Source organism: Bicyclus anynana, chromosome 21 (assembly GCF_947172395.1).
Source record: "Bicyclus anynana chromosome 21, ilBicAnyn1.1, whole genome shotgun sequence".
NCBI classification, from domain to species: Eukaryota; Metazoa; Arthropoda; class Insecta; order Lepidoptera; family Nymphalidae; genus Bicyclus; species Bicyclus anynana.
In genome coordinates, this window is record NC_069103.1 from 2,956,713 (window position 1) to 2,982,872 (window position 26,160).

Here is a 26,160-nt window from a genome sequence, read left to right on the forward strand (position 1 = left end):
TGCGCAAAAAGACATACTGTTAGCATTGTTAGGAATAACGAAGTGATGCAGTTAGTGTAATGTGCAATTATTGTGTGTTATCAAGTTGCAATAGAAACTCTAGATGAATATACGAAAACGTTATAAAAATCAGGTAGGTTCCAAAAATTATAATATAAATATAAGAGACACAGATATTATTAGCAAGTCAAGAGATAAACTGATCAGATGTTATAATTTGTTTTTATTACGTGCTTAAGATTAAAGTAGGAAGCTGTAATTTGAAATTGAGCAATGGAAACTATCTACAGAATGCGGAAATAATCCACAAAAAATCAAGGTACATTTGGGTTTTCTTTACCCTAATTATAATTTTAGATGTAAATATTATTTGCTAAAGTGATTAATGCAGTTAGAAAGTACACGTAGTCAAGTAGAAGTGTTTAAGTTACAAGTTGCAATGGAAATTTTCTATTTTCGAAAATGTTACCCAAAATCAGGTTAGACATTACATTTAGGTTTCCTTTACCTAAATTATTCATGTTGCAAATTGAATTGGCTGATGCAGCAGGTGTAATTAGGTGTTTATATTGTAAATTGTAACGGAAACTTTCTATGGATTTGAGGAAATTGTACTAAAGATCAAACGTTATAGTACGGTAAAATGTACAGTTGGGTGTTCGTTATAAAAAAAATATGAAACAAAAAAAAAACAAATATTAAAAAACAGAACAAACAATTTGACTGGAGCAGGTAATGCAATAAGCAATAATTGTTTAAGTTGCAAGTTGCAATGGAAACTTTCTACGGATTTGCGAAAATGTTACAAAAAAAAACTGGTAATGACATCGCGTGTCTCGGCGAGGCGTATCGTGAATTACAATTGCTCGCGGTGGGCTCGCGCCTCGGGCGATCACCGACGTAAAACGTTACGAAATCGTTTAGAAAGTCGGGCCACGGTCAATGGTCCCGACAGCGAAAGTTTCGTATGGTGCGATCAGGGTTGGCGGCTGAATCTTTAATTTTTTAATGGACTTCAAAAAAGGAACTTCAAAACGCTTTTCAAAGTAAAACTTTAAGCACGCTTGACATAAGTTACGAAAAAAGTAATCTAGAAAGTTGAACGGATGTTTAGAAAAAACCGAAAAAAAATTGCTTCAGTCGTCTGGTTTAAATGTGTGCTTTAAACCAGACGACTGAAGCAATTTTTTTTCAGGTTTTTCTTCACACACTCCTTTTTTTCTAACGTAAGTTAAGTACCTACTTGAAATATTTAATAACTGATTTAGATACGTTTTATATTGGGTAGAAACAAATGCCATAAAAACCGCTCAGTAAATAACAAATACGTACAAAATGATTTTTCGCTTTTTGTCGCAACTTTGTTGTCGAAGAGTGCAATTGATTTTTTTTAATACTTATTTTATTTATTACGGATGAATTAGGAAATACCGTCGAGGTCGGGTAGAATAAAGTTGTGCCTCTTCCAATTACTAAGCCCGCTTCTATCTACGACTGCATCACTTTACATTAAGTGAGATCGCAATCAAGGGCTAACTTGTCAAAGAGTATAAATAAAAAACTTATTATTTAAAAAAAAAACATGGTAGTTTTGTAAGCGTCGACAACCCTAGGTGTTGACGAGTGTTTCGCAATACGATATGCAGGCTCGCTCATGAGAGATGAAAGTGATAATGTTGCGTTTAAGAGGTAACCATCTTGAGTGTGGTGCTAGTGACCTTTAGAAAGGCAATTCGGTGATGCTGAAAGACTGCCTCGGATTTTAGGGAGGGGTCAACCGGGGCAAAATGCGCCACCTGCTCATGACAGAAGATTTTGGTGGAGCCAAAATCATGTAATATACAATGTTTTAAAAAAGCATAATTATAAAATTGTTACAAGAGACCTATAAGTCTTTCCTGGCTGTGTATTTCCTAAATTTAATTTTGTCACATAAATGAAATGTTTTTAACTAATAGCAAATAAAGCATTCAATTAAAGTGTAATTCATTCCTTTATTTATTCATGTGGTTTGTATAATTTACCCCAAACATTACAGAAATGGCGCAATGATCAAGTTTCTGTGTTAATATGACATTTATGTATAAAATTTAAGCGAGTATGCAATTTAATGAAATATAATATGTATGAGCCATTGTTAAAATGAACTAATACATGCCTTTCCAACGGAAATTGAACTCCCACTTATCGGATTTGTCTCCAGTTCCGTAATTGAGGCTATTTATAATGATAATAAATTAACATAAAAATATATATAAGATGGAAATTACTCACTGCTAAAAACTAATTTAGCAGTGAAGTTAACAGCGTAAACCAAACACAACTCAAAGTTTGGTTACGCTTCGCTTAAACAAGCTTGTAATAAAGGATCCCGCAGAGGTTCGAGACTAGTAGGGCTCATATCAGCAAACGTTAAGTTTAGTAATAAAAAACGTTAGTCTATAGCTAGATACATTAAAAAAGGTGATAATGATAATATGTTATATAATTACAAGAACCTTCAACCAGTAAAATTGCTGCTTGGTGGCTATAGCCAAGCTGTCACAAAGAATATTCAATACTCGTAAAATATATTATTTTAAAGATGACCAATATTCCCCTTTGTCCTCTAAGCGATAATACCTGTGTTCAACATGCGCAAATCAAAGTACTCTCGGAGCCCGGTAGAGCTATTGAGGCTTATTTATGATGAAATCAATATATGTGGAATAGGGGAAGTGGGGGTGTAGTGTACAGAGCGGGCCAACGCCTAGGATCTGGAGGTCCGGTTGCACCTGCGCGTTTCGCTTGTAAGTTATTGCATCCTCCCCGCGCCTCCCCCGCGACCTTCGCCGCTGCATCCCTGGCCAAACGCCAGATGCATACCTCTTTGTTACATTTCATAATATCCTAAATTATACCAACAACCTTTGCTAATATTATTCATTTAGCCCTTACAACTTAGCATGATGTGCATTGCAAAGGTAAGGGCACCAACACAAAACGAAAGATTATTTTCTTCTAATGATATTTTTACTTAGAGAACATTATTCATAATTTTACATTAGACGGTTAAATTTAAAAAGAAATGTTTAACTTAAAATTATTATATTAAAAATCTGAAAGGTACAATTTGGATTTTTAATAAATGCTAAATGAATACAAATTTGATTTTTAAAACTCGTACTCACATTTAATATACAAGCAATATATAAGCTATTAAAATGAATCAGATAGTGTTGAAAGGTTGTTATCAGGCAGGGTGGGGGGCGGCGGGAGGGGCGTCGCGACTGTGCACCATTACACCCTGATCTCCCCTTCCATTGTTCATGATCACATAGAAACTTACTAAAATATTGAAGTAAATTTTAATTCAGACAAATAAATCACTGAATTTATATATTTTTGTAATCTAATTAAAACGCGCAAGTACAAATTGGTACTAGGACAACATATATTGCGACAGGTTCGCACCGCGGAATGTGAACGGTGAAAGTAGTCTCGTCCGCTACTGAGAAAAAGAGTTTTCCACACGGTTTCACCACGCAACAGGTGTATCGTATGTAACACGTGACACTGGTGGCCGTTTTTAATTGTACAAAAACCTTATTTTAAATTCAAATTAAAGAATTAATGGCGTTTGAATTGAAACCGTTTGAGCAGAGTGCGCAGGGGCGTCAACGTTGCATAGGGCGGCACGCGCGCACAATCCGAGGCGCAGCGAACGACTGAGGTGCACAGAAATAACTGCTCGCTGCAGCCGGGCCGCTCGATGCATTCCCTCCCCCCTACCCCTCCAGGTCACGGCTGCAGGTCGTCATGGCGATGGGGCGCTGCCTCTATCGATCCAGCTGTTGCTTCGAGGTCCCAGATGTCCTTGAACTTCAGACCTTTGTGACATTGGTACGCAAACGGGGCGTTTTCCTTTTAGCTAGTGCTCGCACACCCGTTTTTTTCAAGTAGTTGAAAAAACGGAAACAGTATGATTTTTCGTTCGTTCATTTAACTTAAGAGATATAAGGATCATCATTATCAGATAATGGCAATGATCTTAGCGTGCTCTCCAAGACACGGGGTCCACCAACATCCCTTCTCCGTACTGAAACTTTTTACTGAAAATTCTCAGAAAAAAAAGCTCAGTACACCCAGGGAGTCTATTCTGTAAGAATGTTTTCATCACTTCGACAGTGTGAGCTTCGACCTCGTATGTATCGCTCTCTGTCTATAGTATCGTGTTAGACTAAGAGAGATAGAGGTGAATTCGAAACTCGATCTTGCGATTTATACAAAATATCGTTACTGAATAGCCCCCAAGTATTCGAACTAAGTCGAAGTACACTGTACCGAATAGGAAGACATGAAGATCGTGAAGTTCAAAGAAAGAGATTCTAAATCATCAATCAATCAATCAGTCCTGTGGAGTCTCGATTTTCTCTTTGTAGGTACTTCGATGGTTTAAGAAGGAAGGAAGTATCTCCTTTCTTCCGGAATCTCCCTTGACCCTTATCAACATAGTTATTTGCCTACCGGTTACCTTACTTATCTGGAGGAAGATGAATTGATAAACTTCCGGATTTTATATAAGAAGGTCTCACTCTATAATAATACTGGCAGAAACTTCGCGGTTTTCACACGCATAGATCCTGTTCCCATGGTAATACGTTAAAATAAATTAATATTATTAATAAATATAATTTATTATTATTAGCCTATAACACTCACAAATAATTTTGCTTTCTATTGGTAAAACAATTTTCAAAATCGGTTCAGTAGGTCCAGAGATTACCCCCTACAACATCTTAAACTTTACCTCTTCATAATATTAGTATACAATATATAGCTAGCATATAGCTATAGGGGGGAGGACTGCACGGGTGTGAAGTCGTGCGCGCGGGGCATCGCTACCCCCCTCCTGGCCCTCGAGGACAAGCTAGCCCTACCAAGCTATAGATACTATAGCACAGAATACATATGTATAATAATGTAAACTCATTAATTACTAAACAATTTTTATTCATCTATTTACATACAATATACTTAGATGGAAAAAACTCCATTTTTCCGTCTTCTCACAAAAAAAGAAATGAGTTGTGGAAAACAATGTAGATAATGAAAAAAAGCGTAATTATGATTTTCCTAAAATTCAGGTTGTTAATTAATATTTAAATTGATTAAAATATTGATTAATCATTTTACATTAATCGTATTTAATAGCCTATAACGAATTAATTAACATGATTCAGAAGCAGGAAAACAAATAGGCGGTGTTATTTTCTTTCTTCTGAGAAGTATTCAACGGCATAATAGGCTAGTTGACACTTTTTTTAAAGGGTCTTAAATGATTAGAGTTTTAATAGATTGAACAAAAGTAATAGTTTTTTTTTGTCATGAAAACATAAAAATTTTAATTTTTAAATATTGGCTTAATTATGGCTGCCGGCCATGATGGTCTATTTACTTTGACGGCCTCCGTGGCGCAGTGGAATACGGTGGATTTACAAGACTGAGGTTCTCGGTTCAATCCCCAGCTGGGCCGATTGAGTTTTTCTTAATTGGTCCAGTGATGAGAGGCTGAAAGACGTACGTAAGCTATTTAGCGTTCCAGTACGATGTCGTGTAGAAACCAAAAGGGGTGTGGATTTCCATCTCCTTACAAGTTAGCCCGCTTCCATCTTAGATTGCATCATCACTTGCCATTAGCGGCCTTATTATGTATCTCAGTGTACCATTCAAACAATGAGTCACTACACCGATTTTTGTCGTATTTTCGTTTTTGTGACCATCTAATATAGTTATTTCTATGAAATTATTGAATTTGTCACTTGACATCAAGTGGCAATGATGTTTTGTTTTAACATTCATCTAACATCAATATTTCGACAAAATTACATAAATATCAATTTTTAACCGACTTCCAAAATTCTTTTTTTGTTTTGAAGGGTTTGATTCCAGGGTGGTCCCATTTTTTTTCGTTAAAATAACTATTACCTGCTACTAGACTAATGTTACTTTACGTAAAATAACGTTTACTGTGTCGTTGAAAACACAAAGTTAGATGATTGCAAAAATGAAAATACGATGAAAAACGATGTAGTGACTGATTACTTGAATATTACACCGAGTTACATAATAACCCCGCAGATGAGATTGCAGTTAAGGGCTAACTTGTAAAGAAAATTAAAAAAAAAAATACACCAAAATTTAAGTATAAAAAGTACCTAAAGAGAAAGTCGCCCAGATCTCACGCACCGGCGTCCGACCGTCGACACTCGACTTTATCTGCGTTTGATGTAAATAAGACAGATAGGTGGCACTTAAAAACTTTAAGATTTATAACACTCGGTGAAAGTGAACTGTATAAGGAAATCAACAACATTTAGAACTTAAGAACCATCGTCTGTTTGGTGTCTTAACTTTTCCGCTGAAAAACGTTAAAAATTACCCAATTTTTATTATTCAAGTTGATAAAAAGGACATCTTTATAATCTCGTGCGGATATAATATACTAGCTGACGGCACGCGGTTTTACCCGCGTGGTTCCCGTTCCCGTAGGAAAACGGGGATAATTTATAGCCTTCCTCGATAAATAACCTATCTAACACTGAAAGAACTTTCAATCGCATAGTGTATTTGTTTGTTATGAGTCCACGCCACTACGCCAAATTTAAAATTTCTTTCACCAATGGAAAGCTACATTAACAGCGTGTAACGTAGGGTACATTTTATACCCGTATTCTAACGGGAACGTACGAAAGCCGCGGGTAAAGCGAGTAAATGCTTTGCCACCCCCCCTTTTTTCAGTGCTATAAACTCAAAAACGGAGTTTTATACGTTTTTCCTCAATGGACGGAGTGATTCTAAAAGGTAGGTATATAATTTCATTAAGGTATGTGTTAATCGTCTGAAATATCACGGACAATTGTAGAATATATGGAAAAAATAAAGTCAACTGACGCTTCTTGTGATCTGATTTTCCTTGATTTTAAAATGTCACAGATTATCCACAGAAATGCCTACGGGGATGATCTATTTGTTTTTATTTTGGTGTTGTGTCTTGACTTGTGATAGCCCAGTGGACCTCTGCTTCCGATTCCGGGGGGTGTGGGTTGAAATCCGGTCCGGGGCATGCATCTCCAACTTTTCAGTTGCGTGCATTTTAAGAAATTAAATATCACGTGTCTCAAACGGTGAAGGAAAAACATCGTAAGGAAACCTGCATACCTAAGAAATTTCTCAATTCTCTGCGTGTGTGAAGTCTGCCAATCTGCATTGGGCCAGCGTGGTGGATTATTGGCCTAACTCCTCTCATTCTGAGAGGAGACTAGAGCTCAGCAGTGAGCCGAATATGGGTTGGTAATTATTGCGTCTTTGGGAATTGAGAATTCTGGCCACAATTCCATTTGAACATGGTTTGTATAGCTATTTGGATATGTCAGCTTTAAGTTTTTTATTGTACGAGTAAGTATTCTTTTTAACCGACTTCAAAAAAAGGAGGAGGGAGGAGGTTATCAATTCGGCCGAATCTTTTTTTTTTCCAGGGAGATTTATACATTCGAGTATGCGTGTACAGTCCATTATGAATGTTGACTTTAAAAATTGTATCGCAACTGTACTGCGCTGACTCCTACGCCATTAATTAATTGAATGAAACTGTATACGAAGTAGCTCATTGAATGGAAACTCACCATAGAACTGGTTAGTCCTTGCGCGAGGTAGAGCGAGGCTGAATATTATTGATGGCGTGTTTACTGTTTACTCATTCATGAATTGCTATCCTTTATCGGCAACTGACCTATTCACTATTTTAGTATTTATTATCGACCTATTAGAATAAACATCAAATCAATAGACAAAATGGTTCAAATGATTGCCTGGAAGAAATCGCTCCACAGCGATAAGACCGCCTTTTGTAGCCTACTTCTGTGCTGTACTTTTTTCTTGCCTGGAAGAAATCGCTACATAGCGATAAGGCCGCCTTTTGTAGCCTACTTCTGTGCTGTTATTTTCTTGCCTGGAAGAAATCGCTACATAGCGATAAGGCCGCCTTTTGTAGCCTACTTCTGTGCTGTACTTTTTCTTGCCTGGAAGAAATCGCTACATAGCGATAAGGCCGCCTTTTGTAGCCTACTTCTGTGCTGTACTTTTTCTTGCCTGGAAGAAATCGCTACATAGCGATAAGGCCGCCTTTTGTAGCCTACTTCTGTGCTGTACTTTTTTCTTGCCTGGAAGAAATCGCTACATAGCGATAAGGCCGCCTTTTGTAGCCTACTTCTGTGCTGTACTTTTTTCTTGCCTGGAAGAAATCGCTACATAGCGATAAGGCCGCCTTTTGTAGCCTACTTCTGTGCTGTACTTTTTTCTGTCTTATTATTTGTTTTTGTGTTTCTGTTGTGGTGTACAAATAAAGTATAAATAAATAAATAAAATGTCATCTACCTACATAAGATATCCACCAATATCAGAACAGAGAACCAGTAACCGGATGACAGTTGTTACATAGAATCTTAATTTCGTATATGTCAACTAGCATACGTCAAAGATAGTGAATTAGCTAGCTAACCTCAATATCACCAGGTTAAAAGAATTTCAAAGGCTCCGAGAGGTTCAGGATTCCACCCATTTTCTAGTAAGACAAGATAAATTTTTGTGGTTTACACAATACCACTTTACGTACGATAATTATGTAGTTTCTTTGAAATAACCATATCAGATGATCACAACAATGAAAATACGTCTAAAAACGATGTATTTATTCATTATTTAAATGGTACACCGATATCTCAGACCGATTAAAGTAGGACCAGTATCGAATCCGAATTCATGAACAAAATTGTCTGCCATTTTCTGAGGGAAACGTGATTAGATTTAATATATATCATAAACTAAACTAGAAGTTTTTGCCCGTTTTTAACATAATTCAACTACACAAAAAGTCCTACGGAGCTCTTTAACCGACGAACACGATTACAACTATGAAACATCGATACTATATTTATAATCCCATTAGATCATTGATCATATACTTTGACAGAAAAGTAACTGGTCTTGGTCTGAGACCAAGATACATACTTAATACACCTGCTGGTATGGTGGTTAAGTTTCGGTCGTGACTTCGTTTAATTACTATATAGCTTGGTAAGTAAGTACGTACCGCCAAGCAATAAAGCGTTCAGAGTAGAAACCAGCAGAGGAATATGGGTAAAATAAACATGATTCTCTTTCAAGTAAGTCCGCTACCATCTTATTTTACCGCTGCAGGTAATCAACAGCCGTGATAACTCACTGGATATGACATCTGCCTCCGATTCCGGAGGGTGTTGGTTCGAATCCGGTCCGGAGCATGCACCTCCAACGTTTCAGTTGTGTGCATTTTAAGAATTTAAATATCAAACGTTGAAGGCAAACATCGTGAGGAAACCTGCATACCAGAGAATTTTCTTAATTCTCTGCGTGTGTGAAGTCTGCCAATCCGCATTGGGCTAGCGTGGTGGACTATTGGCCTAACTCCTTTCATTCTGAGAGGAGACTAGAGCTCAGCAGTGAGCCGAATATGGGTTGATAATGATAACATCAGGTGAGATCGCGTTCAAGGGCTAACTTGTAGAGTAAAAAAAGCGACGGTTTTGGCGCCTTCAAGTCTAAATAGCTTTGGCCGGGGCTACGCGCTGGACGCCAACGTTGCATGCCAACAGTGTCTGGCACATCCCTGCTGCAACAGATATACCGCAAGGGCAACGCGCGATTACAAATAGTGCATTCGTTGGTATCTAGAAAAATATTGTACCTGTAGAAGAACACCAGAAATGTTTTCGTATATATGCTTGTTATGGATCCGTATAACATTTTTTACAACTGCGTACTATCAAGTTATTTTAGCTCGATGAGACGATCGCCTTTTTTATTAACAAAAATTCTTGATTCTTTTAAATTGAGTTACCAGGAAATGAAAATTTCTGAGCGTCGGAACGAGATAATGTACCACGCATTTTGTAGGACATTGTGGCTGTTAGCACAGTAAAGATCTGTTAGGTTGTATAACTAATAATAATTAGGCAACAGTAAAACAGCTGGTTAGTAACAACTTTTAATAATCTCCTTATTGATACAAGTTGGGAGGAGGGTAGTTTACCAAAAGTTGTTACTAACCAGATGTTTTTTTTACTGTTGCTTAAAACTTACTTAAATCAATTTTTTTTCATTATGTACTGCACTAATCTAAAACTCAAGTAGTAGTCCAATCATTTGGTTCAAAGAAAAAGTGTTTGTTACCTGGAAAGTTTTCCGGAAGTTTGAAATGGGGAAATAGATTTTGAAGTGCTCTTTCGATTTTTAATTATGCCACCGAATGTTTGCCGCACGCGCTGTCTAAAATTGACGACATCTCTTTATCGAATAATTTCACGATAAAAACATTTATTACAAAAGAAACTAGAGAAAATTTTCGATAAGAACACCTTAAAATCTATAAATATATGTAAAAAAAAGATTATTACTTTCTTTATTTTGAATATACTCCCACGAATCGTCCGCGATCTGTCATTTGTCTAACCGTCAAATGCAGTGTGCTACAGTGGCGAAGAGTCTATACAGGCCGATTCCCGTCGGGTTACCTTTTAAAAATCCATACATACATATTTTATTATACATTATTGTAATGAATATATATGTATGGATGTATGATATATCTGAGTTTGTATCAAGCGGTATGAATTTCCTTTTCTTAGGGACGGCTTGCCTTCGTCAAAATTCCATTCTTCGCCACTGGTGTGCTATATGTATGATCAAATGCCTGTCATTGTCAGTGCCGGTGATATTGTGTGATTTGCAAACAATGGTTTATGAAAACTTGAAATAACGAAATCTGTGAAATATTACAATAATTGTGATTTGGGATTAGAATTAAACATTAAATGTCGTTTCATTCTTATAACAGAGCAACCCAATTTTGTTTTATCAATCCGAATCACAAAGATTCTTAAATAATATATCCATTTTCAAAAATTCCGGAAAACTTTCCAGACAAAACCAGTAACCAGATGATTGGACTATAGGTTTGATTGCAAAGCTACATTCAAGTCGAGCAAGAGAAAGTTACGAGTATATACCAGTAGATAGTGAACCTGCCCGATGTCGCGTCTGCTTGAGACAGGTTTTCTGGCCCTTCGAGGTTACTGTGACAGTGCACTTTACTATAGATGTTATCTTAAAGCTTTGGGCGATATCGAACTTTACAACTTTTTAATAGAAATCGTCTAATAAACTAGAAATCTTGTAGTGATGGGAACATTTAAACATTAGTCCTAGATTTTGGGTAATTTCTTTCATAGAATATTTAGTTTGATTTGGCATAACTGGGAATGTACAAATTAAAAATAAAATTAAGTTATTAACAGATCAGCAGACCAAATTGATGGATAGACTAATTTAAACTTGTCGGTTAAACTTAAAATTGTAAAACCAGTTTTTAAAAAAATTTTAATAAAAAAATTCAACCGACTTCCAACTCAAAAATTAACCTAATCTAAAAAGCAAAAAATAACATCTTACCTATGTGCTACCTTCTGATCAGTTTGAAGGCGGTGCCAAGCCAGTGATGTTTTAATTTAAGCCATTTAAATTACAAAATGTCTGTGGTTCTTTCAGAAATAGCTTTAATTAAAACATGACACTATATTGGCACCGCCTTCAAACTGATCAGAAGGTAGCACATAGGTAAGATGTTATTTTTTGCTTTTTAGTTTAGGTTAATTTTTGAGTTGGAAGTCGGTTGAATTTTTTTATTAAAATTTTTATTTTTTAATTTTTAGTGTTAGCACACCTACTGAGTGTAAACAAAAATTAATAAGCAAAAGTTGAAACGTTATTTTTTTATAATAAGTATCTAAGTCCTACAATCCCAATTTTAAAAATACTACCTTAACTCATATACTAAATTTTACTCCCCCTTTATCCACACGTAATGTGAATATTCAGAAAAACGTGAAAGGTGACTGTCCTTCGTCTTCGTCACCAGACCCTATGCAGTCACAATCCATATGGTTGGAAAGTTCGCATCAATATAAAATTTATCAAGTCCAAACATAAGGTAGCTACTGTGAACCGTCGAGGAGTTCCCTTAACTCTCCTTCATCTTCGTGACCAGACCCCTAATACAGTCACGACCTATCCAGGTGGAAAGTTCTCATCAACACAAATTTATCAAGACCAAACACAAGGTAGCTACTGTAAACCGTTGAGGAGTTCTCTTAACTGTCCTTCGTCTTCATCATCAGACCCTTAATACAGTCACAACCCATCTAGGTGGAAAGTTCTCATCAATACAAATAAATCAAGCCCAAACAAAAGGTACCTGCTGTAAATCGTCGACGAGTTCCATCGTCTGTGTTTTGGCTCCATCATCAGATCAACTCCAGACCTTCATAAAATTGTAGTGGTTTAAAATACCTTATGGAAACACTAACAAACGCACTAGCCGTCCCTACAATTTTCGAAAGTTCCCCTCGATTTCTCCAGGATGCCATCATCAGATCCTGACATGAAAAAAATGGGACCACCCTGGAAGTAAACCCTTTAAAACAAAAAAAGAATTTTCAAAATCGGTCCACAAATGACGGAATTATCGCTGGACATACATAAAAAAAAAAAAAAAAAAAAAAAAAAAAAAAAAAAAAAAAAAAAAAAAAAAAAAAAACATACATACAGTCGAACGTAGAACCTCCTCCTTTTTGGAAGTCGGTTAAAAATAAATGCGAAAAATGGATTACAAAAATTACAATATTATAATCAACTTCTTGAATGATAAAACACAGAAATTAATGTATGAGTCTCTTCGCTTACAAAATCAACAATGATAGTCAAAGTTTAAAAACCCGATGACGTAAAAAGGGGTATAAAAAGAACGAAACAAGAAAATATTTCAGATCGAATTATAGAAATGCATAGGTACAAAAATGGTCACGATAGATTCGTGGTCGCATCTACTGTACCTAAATAGTCTATGTGAGGAACTAGCAAGACCCTTTGTTTCATATATCAACCCTTTGATTGACATAATAAAGTTGACTAAGTTCGACCCATCACAGGAAGAACAGAGCGAAGGTTGAAGCTTGAAAAACACGAAAACAAGAGGGCATTTTTTTAACTTAAAAAATAAATTGGGTCAAAATTATTGTGTTTTTAAGTAAATTCATAATCCTGTAAATTTCATCCTCCTCCTAACAAGTTGACCCGCTTCCATGTTAGACTGCATCATTACTTACCATCAGGTGAGATTGTAGTCAAGGGCTAACTTGTAGAGAATAAATAAAAAGGTGGACTGACAATATTATTAAAGTAGGGATTCGCTTTGATTCAGGACCGTTATTTTGAAACGCAATACGAAAGGCCTATGTTCAGCAGTGGACCATTCACTGGACATAGGCCTTTTGAAGTCCATCGGCTGATATGATGATGATATTGCTACAATAGGTACTTAAAACTAATCTTCCCAAAAATCTTCTTTATCACGAGGTTGCGGTTCTAGTACTTCATCAGTTTCTTGATTCTTGGTTCTCTTCTTGCTTCCTGGTCTTCGCCTCCCGGCGCCGGCGCGAAGATCGTGAGAACTAGGGAACAACTGAGATACCACCAGCTGTGTTCACTCATTTGTTGTACCGAGAGAGCACAGCGTGGCACCCGGTCGTTCGATAGCCCGGAGACCGCTGCTACTTCACACTGCTCGTCTTGCGTCTTGCGGCTAGCTTCACACACTTCATAGTAATAATCGTTTTGTTACTTACGACTACTAAAGAATGAGGCAGATAGAGCGCACGGAACACGACTGTGTCGTAGCCGTACCAAATACAAAATTCAAAAACGAATACATTCTCATATATCATTTTGTTACTTACGACCACAGATAAAAGAATAATTGGCAGATAGAGCGGAAGGAACACGACTGTGTCGTAGCCGTACCAAATACAAAATTCAAAACGAATACATTCACGAGTCAGTACTTCATGCAGCGTCGCATCAGTAATTTTTAATATTATTTAAGAAAAATGGCGTATTATGTTAATAAGTTAAGTAAATATTTTAAAATCTGTTCACAAAAACTAAAGAAATAAGATGGACTATTTTTTTATTGGTAATTGATTATTATATTAATTTACGTAATTTTGAAATACAAATTATGATGAAAGTTTGTACGGATGTTAAAGAGGAGCATGAAGTTTTTTTTATGGGTTTCACCGGTTTCAACACGCTTCTTGTAAAGGCTCGTTCTGGATCATTCTTTATTCTGTGCTTACGACTCATTCTAGTTCTAACACATTGTAGTACCACAGACTTATCTGACCCGGTGAGGGTGTCACTATTTTCGCGCTTTTATATTATAGTAGATATTGTAATCTTCTGCAATATGGCGACCGCTGCGATGTTCATTCCAGTTTTGGTGACCAAAACTGAAACCATCAGAAAGTCAAAAAAGTGTGTAGCACTATATATAAATATCATAGTAGGTACTATAGGTTATTTTTTGCTATAGTACCTACTATGCAATGTATTTTTATTCCTATAGAATCTACTGTGCAATGCAAAAGCTGTACTAGCAAGTTCAAGTACTTTTCCCGCAAAATCAGAGATGAGATTGAACCAATTTCATACTACTATGAGTATTTACAACTTTATGTAAATTGCATAAGGCTGATATTTGCTTAACCATAGAAAAACATGCATGCTCAGTCTTAGCATGGCTTGTCGTTGTTAATTTATGTGTGGTACAACAATACATACTTCCCTAGTACAATAAAATACTGAAATAAATTAAAATACATTTTTTATGAGGTTAAAACGCAAAAATAAATGTAATTTATGATTTTGAATTTCATACTATAAAATAAGAACGACATCTATCGTACATTGTGCGAAACAGTTGAAAGCATTACGAGTGCCACCTGTTTCTTTATGTCGACACTGCGTCCAAAATTAGACATACACTCAGTGTTATAAGTAACCAATAGGTGGCGCTAGTAGATAACATACAAACATTTTGAGTACATTAAAAAAAGAAAATCATTGAAATAATTATTATTACACCATTAAAGTTGAAATTAGAGTATACATATATCCTTATTTTATTCACATAACTAAAGATTTAAATAGAATATACCTGATGTTGCAAACATTTTGCAACTCTACATCAAATCTTTGATTAAATATACGTATATATAATCAAAGCATCAAATATGAGAGGTTCTAACTCAGAGAAAGAATCTCTGAGAGTTCAAAATACTTAAATTAAATCCTACATTATCGTATGGATTATTTGAGATATCGGTTATGTTTAAATGCATTAGTAAGACATTTTTTATTCTTTAACAAGTTGGCTGCTTGACTGCTATCTCACCTGCAGGGTTATTATGTAAGTCGGTGTACCATTCAAGTAATCAGTCAATACATCGTTTTTCATCGTATTGTCGTTTTGCATCCAACTAACATTGTGTTCAAATTCATTATCTTATTTGACGGCCTCCGCGCGCCACGGAGGCCGTCAAATAAGATAATGAATTATTGTAATTAAGTAAATGAGAGAAAAATAAAATTAAATGCAATATACTCGTATACCTACCTACAAACAGCATCAATAAATATCAATAAACGCATAGATTATTAAACATACACCAGATGGTACGTTCAGCCGTCATTATATAGAGAGGACTGTGTCCAAAAATTGTAACAACCCACACAAACCTCACTTCCCATCCGCGTAATGTTGCCAGTTCATTGCGCTGTTAAATCCCAATTTTTAACCGACTTCAAAAAAGGAGGAGGTTCTCAATTCGTCTGTATGTTTTTTTTTTGTATGTATGTTACCTGATTATTCGAAGACGCCTGGACCGATTTGAATAATTCTTTTTTTGTTTGAAAGGGTGTGCTCCTGAGGTGGTCCTATTGTCACCATTTCAGGATCTGATGATGGGATCCTGGAGAAATTGAAGGGAACTTTCAAAAAACGTAGGGGCAACTATAGCGTTTTATATTTTTTTCATTAACCTACATATCATATACATACATCATTGGACTAGCACCGCCTTCAAAGTGATCATCAGTTAGAATTTAATATGATAGATAGAACTTAGTATGATGTTATTTTTAGCTTTTTAGTTTAGTCAGTATGTTTTATGTTTTTGAAGTCGGTTGAATTTTTTTTTTTGGTAAAATTTTATAACGTTAGAGGCAAAAAAAAACTGTTTTCTGAGATTAAACGCTAGACAGGTCTCTATAGACAATAGACATTAGTCAGTAGGTACTAGGTAAGTATTGTATATATCACGATTGCACATTGTACACACAACTTGTTGATAACAGCTGATAACCGTACAGACGAGATATACATACATCACATAGACATAACGTTAAAGAACGAAATCAATAATAGACACTATAGTCAATAGTCTATTCCTGCTGGCTGCACTATTTTAGTTTTAATTATCAACCTATTAAAATAAACATCAAATCAATTGACAAAATGTCGTCTACCTACTGTATGGTATCCACCATCGTTATCAACCCATATACGGCTCACTGCTGAGCTCGAGTCTCCTCTCAGAATGAAAGGGGTTAGGCCAATAGTCCACCACGTTGGCCCAATGCGGATTGGCAGACTTCACACACGCAGAGAATTAAGAAAATTTCTGGTGTGCAGGTTTCCTCACGATGTTTTCCTTCACCGTTCCTCACGATGTTTTCCTTCACCGTTTACCGTTCAGTTTAGGTTTATATGGTATCCACCATAGAATAGATAGAATCTCAATTTCGTATATGTCAACTAGCTTAAGTCAAAGATAGTGAATTAGTCGAAGGCTTTGAATGGACTTGGCAACGTGGTACGCCTGGTAGAAAATTTAGAAAATTATAAAATCTATTCATATGTCGGTGACTTTGGTTCTTCTGCAGATCTCCTCATTTCTGATTCGATCAGAGGCACTCCGTTAGCTCGTTCCATCGTCCGTTATGTGACACTAAACCTTCTTATGAGGCCCATACACGAACTAATGAAAAATGAGGATGTGAAAGACAGTCACAACCCATCTAGGTTGAAAGTTCTTATCGACACAAATTAATCAAGTCCAAACACAAGGTAACTGTTGTAAACCGATAAAGAGTTCCCTCGTGTGTTTTGCGACTCCATCATCAGATCAACTCCAGACCTTCAGAAAGTTGTAGTGCTTTAAAGTGGTTAATAGAAAAAATATAAACGCTATAGTTGCCTTTACGATTTTTGAAAGTTCCCCTCGATTTCTCCAGGATCCTATCATCAGATACTGACATGACATGGTACCAATTGGAAAGCATATCCTCACAAACGAAAAAATAATTTTTCAAATAGGTTCAGGCGTCTTAGAGCAATCGGTGAATATACCTACATAATGAAAAAAAAGATTCCGATGAATTGATAACCTTCTCCTTTTTTTAAGTCGGTTAAAAATATGTTTATGATTGATATGATATATATCAGTATGTTTTTAAAAAGAGCAATTGTTGAGTTTCTTGCCGGTTCTTCTCAGCAGAACCTGCTTTCCGAACCGGTGGTAGAATCTTTACAAAAGTCAACTGACGTTTCAAAAGTGCTTGTAAACTGAGCCTACTTGAAATAAATAAATTTTCACTACTCTTGCTCAAAATCATTGTCAATTACCACTCCACAGCGGGGCTAAACAAGCATATTAGCCTCTAGGGGCTAAAGTAATTTTGGTTTTTTAATTTTTGTATGTTACGAGTACTAGCTAAGTACTAGCCTACTTTATAACGAAGGTTTTATTCGTAAATAGAATCATCGTAGGTAAGGCCCTTCTTCTTCTTCTTTTGGTTATATGGCTCCGCGCGTCGAGCGCTTGAGCCAGAGGTAAGGTCCTGACTGTTTGATAAAAATAAAACTTGGAATTGCAGCGTTCTTGTCTGTGGAATGCGGTTATTTTTTTTTTATTTGATTTTTATTGTGTTGCGAATTTATAGAGCGAGATTTGAAGACAAGGTTGTACGGTGTAATTAATACCTTTGCCTTTTCTTCATGGGAAAAAATTTATTAATAAAGAAAATAAAATTTAAGAGCGTGAATTTAAAAACAATAATTGTCGTTAATAATCTAATTACTTGATATTTTTAAATAAATTCATTGTGAATTTGTGACCGTAATTTACATGTTTCGCAACATTAATTGCTATGTCTTCATCTAGTGAGAATGGTGATCCTAATTTGGAGATGGATCAAAAAAGACTTACAAATTAAAACCTACTTACGAAAAATTTAATTAGTGGAGAAAAGAACAACAAGTGCATTATTACTTACAACTTACGCATGGTGTTTTTTAAACAATTATCTAACATGTTTACCCCTCATACTCATTATTCAACTTCACTGTAGTCGGAAATTAAGTTACCGGGTAAAAGCGACTCCCCGAAACATCCAAAGTTGTAGCATTTTGTACCTACATTTTGATTTTCAAATAAAATAAAACATTGAATACTGTACCGAGTTATTTTATTTTTTCGCAATCGTAGTGAAAAGTATTGTGTAACACGCGGGGCTAAACCCATTATAAACTCGGTTTCTATTTAGGCGGCACTCGCCTTACGGCTCGTGCCCTAAAAATACCTCGTTTAAAATGGGTTTTTTAGCCCCTTGTGTAACAATCTACTATTAGATTTTTTTTAATTGCATTAGTTTACATAATCACAACAAACAGGCTGCACTGTTGTCTCTTCAAAGATCAAGGCTGCCACGTGCAATAATTTATGCACTAAGATAAGAAAGTAGGATATCATTTGAATAATAATATTGCAATATTCGTAATTGATCTGATTTTCACATTACGTATTTTAATATATGTATATTTTTTTTTGATGCAATCTAAGATGGAAGCGGGCTAACTTGTTAGGAGGAGGATGAAAATCCACACCTCTTTCAGTTTCTACACGGCATCAAGGTTCGGAATCAAAATTTTCAACACACAATTTAAAAACCAAAGAATAACTAGTAACCAATTCTCTAAAAATAACATCAAATACCTCGATGTATTTATGTCTCAGACCAATTATTGTATAGGACCTGCCTCGCTAGACGCTACTTTTCTCTCAAAGTATATGATCAACGATCTAATGCGATTATAAAAACTGCCTCTGTAGAATCGATGTTAAATAGTTTTAATCGTGTTCGTCGGTTAAAGAGCTCCGTAAAACTACCTTTTTGTGTAATTGAATTATGTAAAAAACGGGCAAAAACTTCTAGTTTAGTATAAGATATATACCAAATCTAAGCTCGTTTTCTTCAGAAAAAGACAGACAATTTTGTTCGTGACTATGAGTGCGATACAGGTCCTTCTATAATTGGTCTGAGATTTATCTATATAAAACGTTTCCATTTTACAACGTCACCCTCAAGTAGGGTGGTTCAGTGACAAGCCTCCCCGATCTCCCCCACGAACGTACCTATTTGTTTATACTGTTCAATTATTATGACTTAATGACGTCCTGCCCTTAATGAATCACTACGAGCTTTGTGAGCAATCCAATTATTTACGTATATAATTTTTCATTTGATTCTCATCTCAAAATAATGATTTGCGGCCTCCGTGGCGCAGTGGTGTGCGCGGCGGATTTACAAGACGGAGACCCTAGGTTCGATTGAGGTTTTCTTAATAGATCCAGGTCTGACTGGTGGAAGGCTTTGGCCGTGGCTGGTTACCCTACCGACAAAGACGTACCGTCAAGCGATTTAGCGTTCCGGTACGATGTCGTGTAGAAACCGAAAGGGGTGTGGATTTTCATCCTCCTCCTAACAAGTTAGCCCGCCTCAATCTTAGATTTCATCATCACTTACCATCAGGTGAGATTGTAGTCAAGGGCTAACTTGTGTAGAACAAAAAAAAAATTTCAATATAGGATAGTCATCGTGATAGAGACGTGATAGCCCAGTTGATATGACCTCTGCCTTCAATTCGGAGGGCGTAGGTTCGAATCCGGTCTGGGCTTCACCTGCAAGTGCATTTTAAGAAATTAAATATCACGTGTCTCAAACGGTGAAGGAAAACATCGTGAGGAAACCTGCATACCAGAGAATTTCCTTAATTCTCTAGGTGTGTGAAGTCTGCCAATCCGCATTGAGCCAGTGTGGTGGACTAAGGCCTAACCCCTCTCATCCGGAGAGGAGACTCCTGCTCAATAGTGAGCCGAATGTCTATTGTTAATGAAGATGATACCTAATGATAGGATAGTCATCGTCAAAAACATCAAAGTCAAAGTCAATTTATTTCAATTAGACTTAGTTTACCAGCACTTTCGAAACTTCAGGTAAATAATATTATTATATAATGGTGATAATAATTGGTCGAAGACTTAAAATTAAAGTTACGAGGGTTCCAAACACGCCATGGTCCGAGAAGAGTCCACAACAAACTCAGCCAGGGTTTATAATCGGTAACAACATGGCGAAGTTAACACAAACATGTCTTACTCAAATTAGTAATTTATTTTTCACGTTACTTTGTTACGTAATTCATTTTTTAATTTTTATTTATTTTATAATATATCATTATTTAAACTCAATATTTTTTTTTATAATCCTATGACGACTCATATTGTTAATTCGGAATATTTTATATGCAGTTGTATAAACTTTAAGCATAAATATAAAGTTGGGGATACATATATTAATAAGGAATAATAGATACTGGTAGTTTTTAAAAATACTCACATAACTAGGTATTTTCTTTCCGGCATTGGGTGTTGGTTTCCTGAAAAGAGAAAATATAACTTAAAAAAAACATACATACAGCCGAACGTAGAACCTCCTCCTTTTTGGAAGTCAATTAAAAATTAAAATACTTCGAATAAAATGATTCATAAAAGTAAAATGATTCCTCGTAAGTAAAGGTAAGTAAAGGTGCTGACAGACTTGAGCATTCACTTGTAATGAGCATTCGTGCGAATGTTACATTACAGAAAAATACGAAAACATTTTAGCGAGAATATATTTTGTTTGGAGCTTTTTGCTGAGCCAAGCTTCTCTCATCGGTTTGACGAGCATCGAATAGAGCGTTTGCTAGAATTCTCAAGATGTTCGTAGCAATATTAAGCTCTATTTTTGGCTCGGCTTGTTGTTCAGTTCGACTATAAAAACGGCGAATGCTCGATGTTCTGTTACACATTTCTTTTTTTTTCTGGTTTAAGATGTTCATTTTTCTCAAAAGAATAACATTAAATTCGCTTATATGAGAAATACAATTAACTCACTTTTTTATTCTTAACGTTAGCCCTTGACTACAATCTCACATGATGGTAAGTGATGATGCAATCTAAGATAGAAGCAGGCTAACTTGTTTGGAGGTGGATGAAAATCCACACCCCTTTCGGTTTCTACACGACATCATACCGGAACGCTAAATCGCTTGGCGGTACGTCTTTGTCGGTAGGGTGGTAACTAGCCACGGTAGAAGCCTCCCACCAGCCAAACGAAATCCATGAATGCTCAAGTCTATCAGCACATTTAAACTCAATGCGATATTCTAATAATTAAAGTTAGCGGGTTCAGTATAGTGTATTATAATGAATTTATTGTTACTGTATTTGATCTACACCTATGATCTTCCGAATGCAGATAATGTGGTCACCGGCACATATGCCGACGACACAGCCATTTTAGCAGCTGATGCAACTGCATCTGGAGCTTCTCTTAAACTCCAAGGAACTTTGAACTGTCTATCGAAATGGTTAAAGGACTGGAGAATAAAAGCAAACGAATCGAAGTCCGTACATGTGACTTTCACACTAAGGCGCGATACATGTCCCGAAGTGGAACTCAATCAAGTTAAGATCCCTCAGTCAGAGAATGTGAGATACTTAGGTATATATCTGGACAGACGGCTAACTTGGACGAAACACATCTTCACGAAAAGAAAAGCCCTTGGCCAACAAGTGAGAAAGATGTATTGGCTTTTAAATCGAAAGTCCCAACTATCGCTGGAAAATAAGCTTTTATTATACAAAGTCATACTTAAACCGGTATGGACGTACGGAGTGCAACTTTGGGGTACGGCATCAAACTCGAATTTAGAAATTCTGCAACGGTTCCAGTCAAAAATGCTGCGCTTGATTACCAATGCTCCTTGGTACTTCAAAAATGATCAAAAAAATGAACTAAAAATTAAGACTATAAAGACAGAAGTTGCACACTCACTGAAAACATACCAAAAGCGTATTCGTAAACATCCAAATCAACTTGCAAGGAACCTAATGATGAAGAAACCTGGTACAACTTTCAAAAGGCTCAAGAGACACTACATTATTATATATGGGCAAATCACTGGATTTTGCACCTAACACGCCTTAATATAAATACTTAAAATCCCGCTGAATGTCTCAAGACAGATTGCAGGAATATTGAGAGACTAAAAAAAAAAAAAAAAAAATGTTTGAAATGATGATTGATAAAAATAATTGATCGATCGACTGGATGCGCTTTCCAATAAACAGAAATGTAACAATATATATATATATATATAATTAAATAAGTAGGAGTTTGTTCTTACATACAAAAACCTTAAAATCTTTTAAGATCGACCTGTAAAATGAAATCGGAGACCTTATGATCGTCCGTTGAAAGTATTTTTTATTGTCAAAATATTCATTAATTAGAAAATTAAATATAAATATACTTAAACAATACACATCACTAACTAGCCCCAAAGTAAGCATACAGAGTAGCTTGTGTTATGGGTGCTAAGATAGTTGATATTATAATATTAATATACAATTATATACTACATATAAATACTTATATAATGTATAAATACACACAGACACTGGAAAACACCCATGCTCATCACACAAATATTTTCCAGTTGTGGGAATCGAACCCACGGCCGCGGATGCAGAAATCAGGGTCACTACCCACTGCGCCACGCGGCCGTCGTTGTACACTAGATTATCAGTAATTTTCGTACTAGTTTTCCGCAATTCTGTTTCGTGAAAATTGCTATGAGTTAGGTAAATAGTAACTGATATAGATAGTAAGGAGCATGACTTCCAAAAATAACTCAACGTTTGGTGTGCATCACATTAATTTTAAACACACAGATAATATATTATGTATATAGGTATATATAACATGGATGCATCGACGGATGCATCCGCAGACTTGCTAGGATGATGTCATCCGTGATCCGTCATCCGTGCTAATAGATAACGCCCTTGAGATAATATCTGTCTTGAAACTCTTGGTTGTTTTTCCGTACCACAAAACGAATAATCGAAGGAAAAATCGAAACCCTTATACAATCACTTCGTTGTCCGTCTATTTTTTTTTTATTTTCTACAAGTTTGTCCTTGATTACAATCTCACCTGATGATAACTGATGATGAAATCTAAGATGGAAGCGGGTTAACTTGTTAGGTTAGGTTAGGTTAGGAACGCTAAATCGCTTGGCGATACGTCTTTGTCGGTAGGGTGGTAACTAACTACGGCCGAAGCCTCCCACCAGACAGACCTAGATCGAACCCAGGACCTCCATCTTGTAAATCCACCGCGGATACCACTGCGCCACGGACGCCGTCGAAGAGTTTGTTTCTTTAGCGAATCCCATTTCGGATTCGATATTGCATCATCATTTACCATCAGGTAAGATTGTAGCCAAGCGCGGTAGAAATGTTGAAGTGGCAACGGGTTGGGTATATAGTTTGAAGAGTCAATGAACGTTGTGATCCCAAGGTTTTGGAATGGTAACCACGCAAAGCGCAGTGTTGGTCGACCCCATACTAGAATCGTACACGTATCGCAGAGAGCCGCTGGTGCAAGCGGCTCAGAACCGTTGGGTTTGGAAGTCTCTACAAAAGGCCTATCTCTAACAGTGGACGTCCATCGGCTGATTTAATAATGATGATGAAATAGTATGTCCATTTTTCTCAAGAAAATGTAAAGAAAACAGATTTATCATCACATGATGCTATCCCCATAACGGAGTTTGGCAGTCAGTATGCAAAAATTCCTGTCTTCCAAAACCCGTTTCATTGGGTTTTCTCCATGGACCATTTTCTCCATTGACGACCGGGTGCTCTCTTGCCCATTATCTTTCCTTCCAATATTATTAATTTCCTTCTAAGCAATCCACATTTACTCACTATTCCCATAGCTCGTCTGGGAAAGTAGGAGATACAACAACACAAACCGCAACACGTAACAACAATAAAACATACAACAACAACAGACAACTACCTTGTTTTTATCTGCTGCCAAAAGCTGTATTCCGGTTTTGGGGTATGACCGAATCTGGATGGCGTTATCTTTATTTATTTATCAATTTCCTCTTTATAATATTAGTATAGATTTATTTATTTATGTACTTTTACGACATACATATAGCTACATGCACAAATAGATAATGTTTAGAAATATCTCACATTCACATATACGTACACATCTATGACAAGTGGACACAACACCAACGCTGATTGAAGATCTAGACGCCCAAAAAATGTCCTTTACGATCCTGACGATGACATAACGAACGACAATGCTTCCCAGGTAACACAAACACAAGCTACACAGCGTCTTCGCCGGCGAAGACGAGGTCCGCGATATCTGACGTCACCCAGACGTGGGGTTTTTAACTCACGATCTCGGGGGCGCCCGGACTGATACACTCAGGCCAAAACACCCTTCCCGAGCCCTCTAAACCGAGGTCCAAGTCTCAGAGGAGACGCCCTTAGATAGTCGTTCCGCTCATCTACTCTGTTTCTGCCTTCGGGCCCCATCAAGCGATGCTTCTGCGCTCGCCCAAACCCCCCGGTGACCTCGCTAAGGTCCCATAAGGAGCCTACAGAACTTACACAATCATAAAAAAAAACTCACAAAAAAGCCATTTAAACAGTGAAATACTTAACAAGGAACTTATTTTATATTTACCTTCCAGAATTTTCGATTATTCGCGGATAATAGCAAAATTATTATTTATAAAAAAAACACTTAGCAAAGATTAAAATAAAATAGACACTGTTAACTTGGTAAATTAATCGAGATACCCGTATTTACCACCCACGTAGGCACATCCTGTTTAACATTTCAAGGAAGCTGAGCTATCCTAAATATAGACGTCCCTGGGTTTTGCGTCATCGCTGCGCGGAAGAGAGGGTAGAGGGGGGCAGGATGTACGCATGCGTCATGGAAATGTCAAAGGGCAGGCCCGGGCGAGCCGAGTCCTAGGGCTCAACCATCATTGATTCCTGAATAGGCGTTACCTGACTGAACTAGATCATGTACCTCAGACCAATTACCATAGGACCAGCCTCGCAAGACCCCTCTGTCAAAGGTCATCACGATCTAACGTGTTTATAACTGTGTTTATAGAATCGATGTTTCATTGTGTTAAAATTACACGTGTGGGTATTACGATTTATACTCGTAGTTGTGTATAGTGTAAGGATCATCATTTATCATTGCTGAGCTAGAGTCTCCTCTCAGAATGAGAGGGGTTAGGCTAATAGTCCAGCACGCTGGCCCAATGCGGATTGGCAGACTTCACACACGCAGAGAATTAAGAAAACTCTCTGGTATCCAGGTTTTCTCACGATGTTTTCCTTCACGGTTTGAGACACGTGATATTTTAATTTCTTAAAATGCACACAACTGAAAAGTTGGAGGTGCATGCCCTGGACGACGTCGACGACGGTTCGTACCTACGCCCTCCGTAATCGGAGGGTGTCGGTTTTATTCATCCCGTCATCAACACAACCTCGTCTGATGGTAAGTGATAATGAAATCAAAGATAAAAGCGGGCTATCCTGATAAGACGAGGATGAAAATCCCTTTCGGTTACTACACGACATCGTACCGGAAAGCTAGATTGCTTGGCGGTACGTCTTGTGGCCGGTCGGTGTGGTGGTAGCTACCCTGTATCCTTACACTAGAGCCGTGATAGCCCAGTGGATATGACCTCTGCCTCCGATTCCGTACCAGAGAATAAAGAATTTTCTTTGGAAAACATCGTGAGGAAACCTGCACACCAGAGAATTTTCTTATTCTCTGCGTGTGTGAAGTCTGCCAATCGGCATTGGGCCAGCGCGGTCGAATATTGGCCTAAGCCCTCTCTCGAGACTCGAGCTCAGTAGTGAGCCAAATATGGGTTGATAATGATGATGATGATGATGATGA

General features: G+C 36.9%; 1 long non-coding RNA gene across 1 annotated transcript in view; it reads right to left on the reverse strand.

Moving 5' to 3' along the window:
* The window catches only part of LOC128199260 (uncharacterized), a 72,518-nt gene that overhangs the window by 30,687 nt on the left and 15,671 nt on the right, over window positions 1-26,160 (reverse strand). The window contains exon 2 of the long non-coding RNA XR_008251914.1: window positions 20,710-20,749. This is a non-coding gene — a long non-coding RNA (uncharacterized LOC128199260). The remainder of the gene's footprint in view (window positions 1-20,709; window positions 20,750-26,160) is intronic.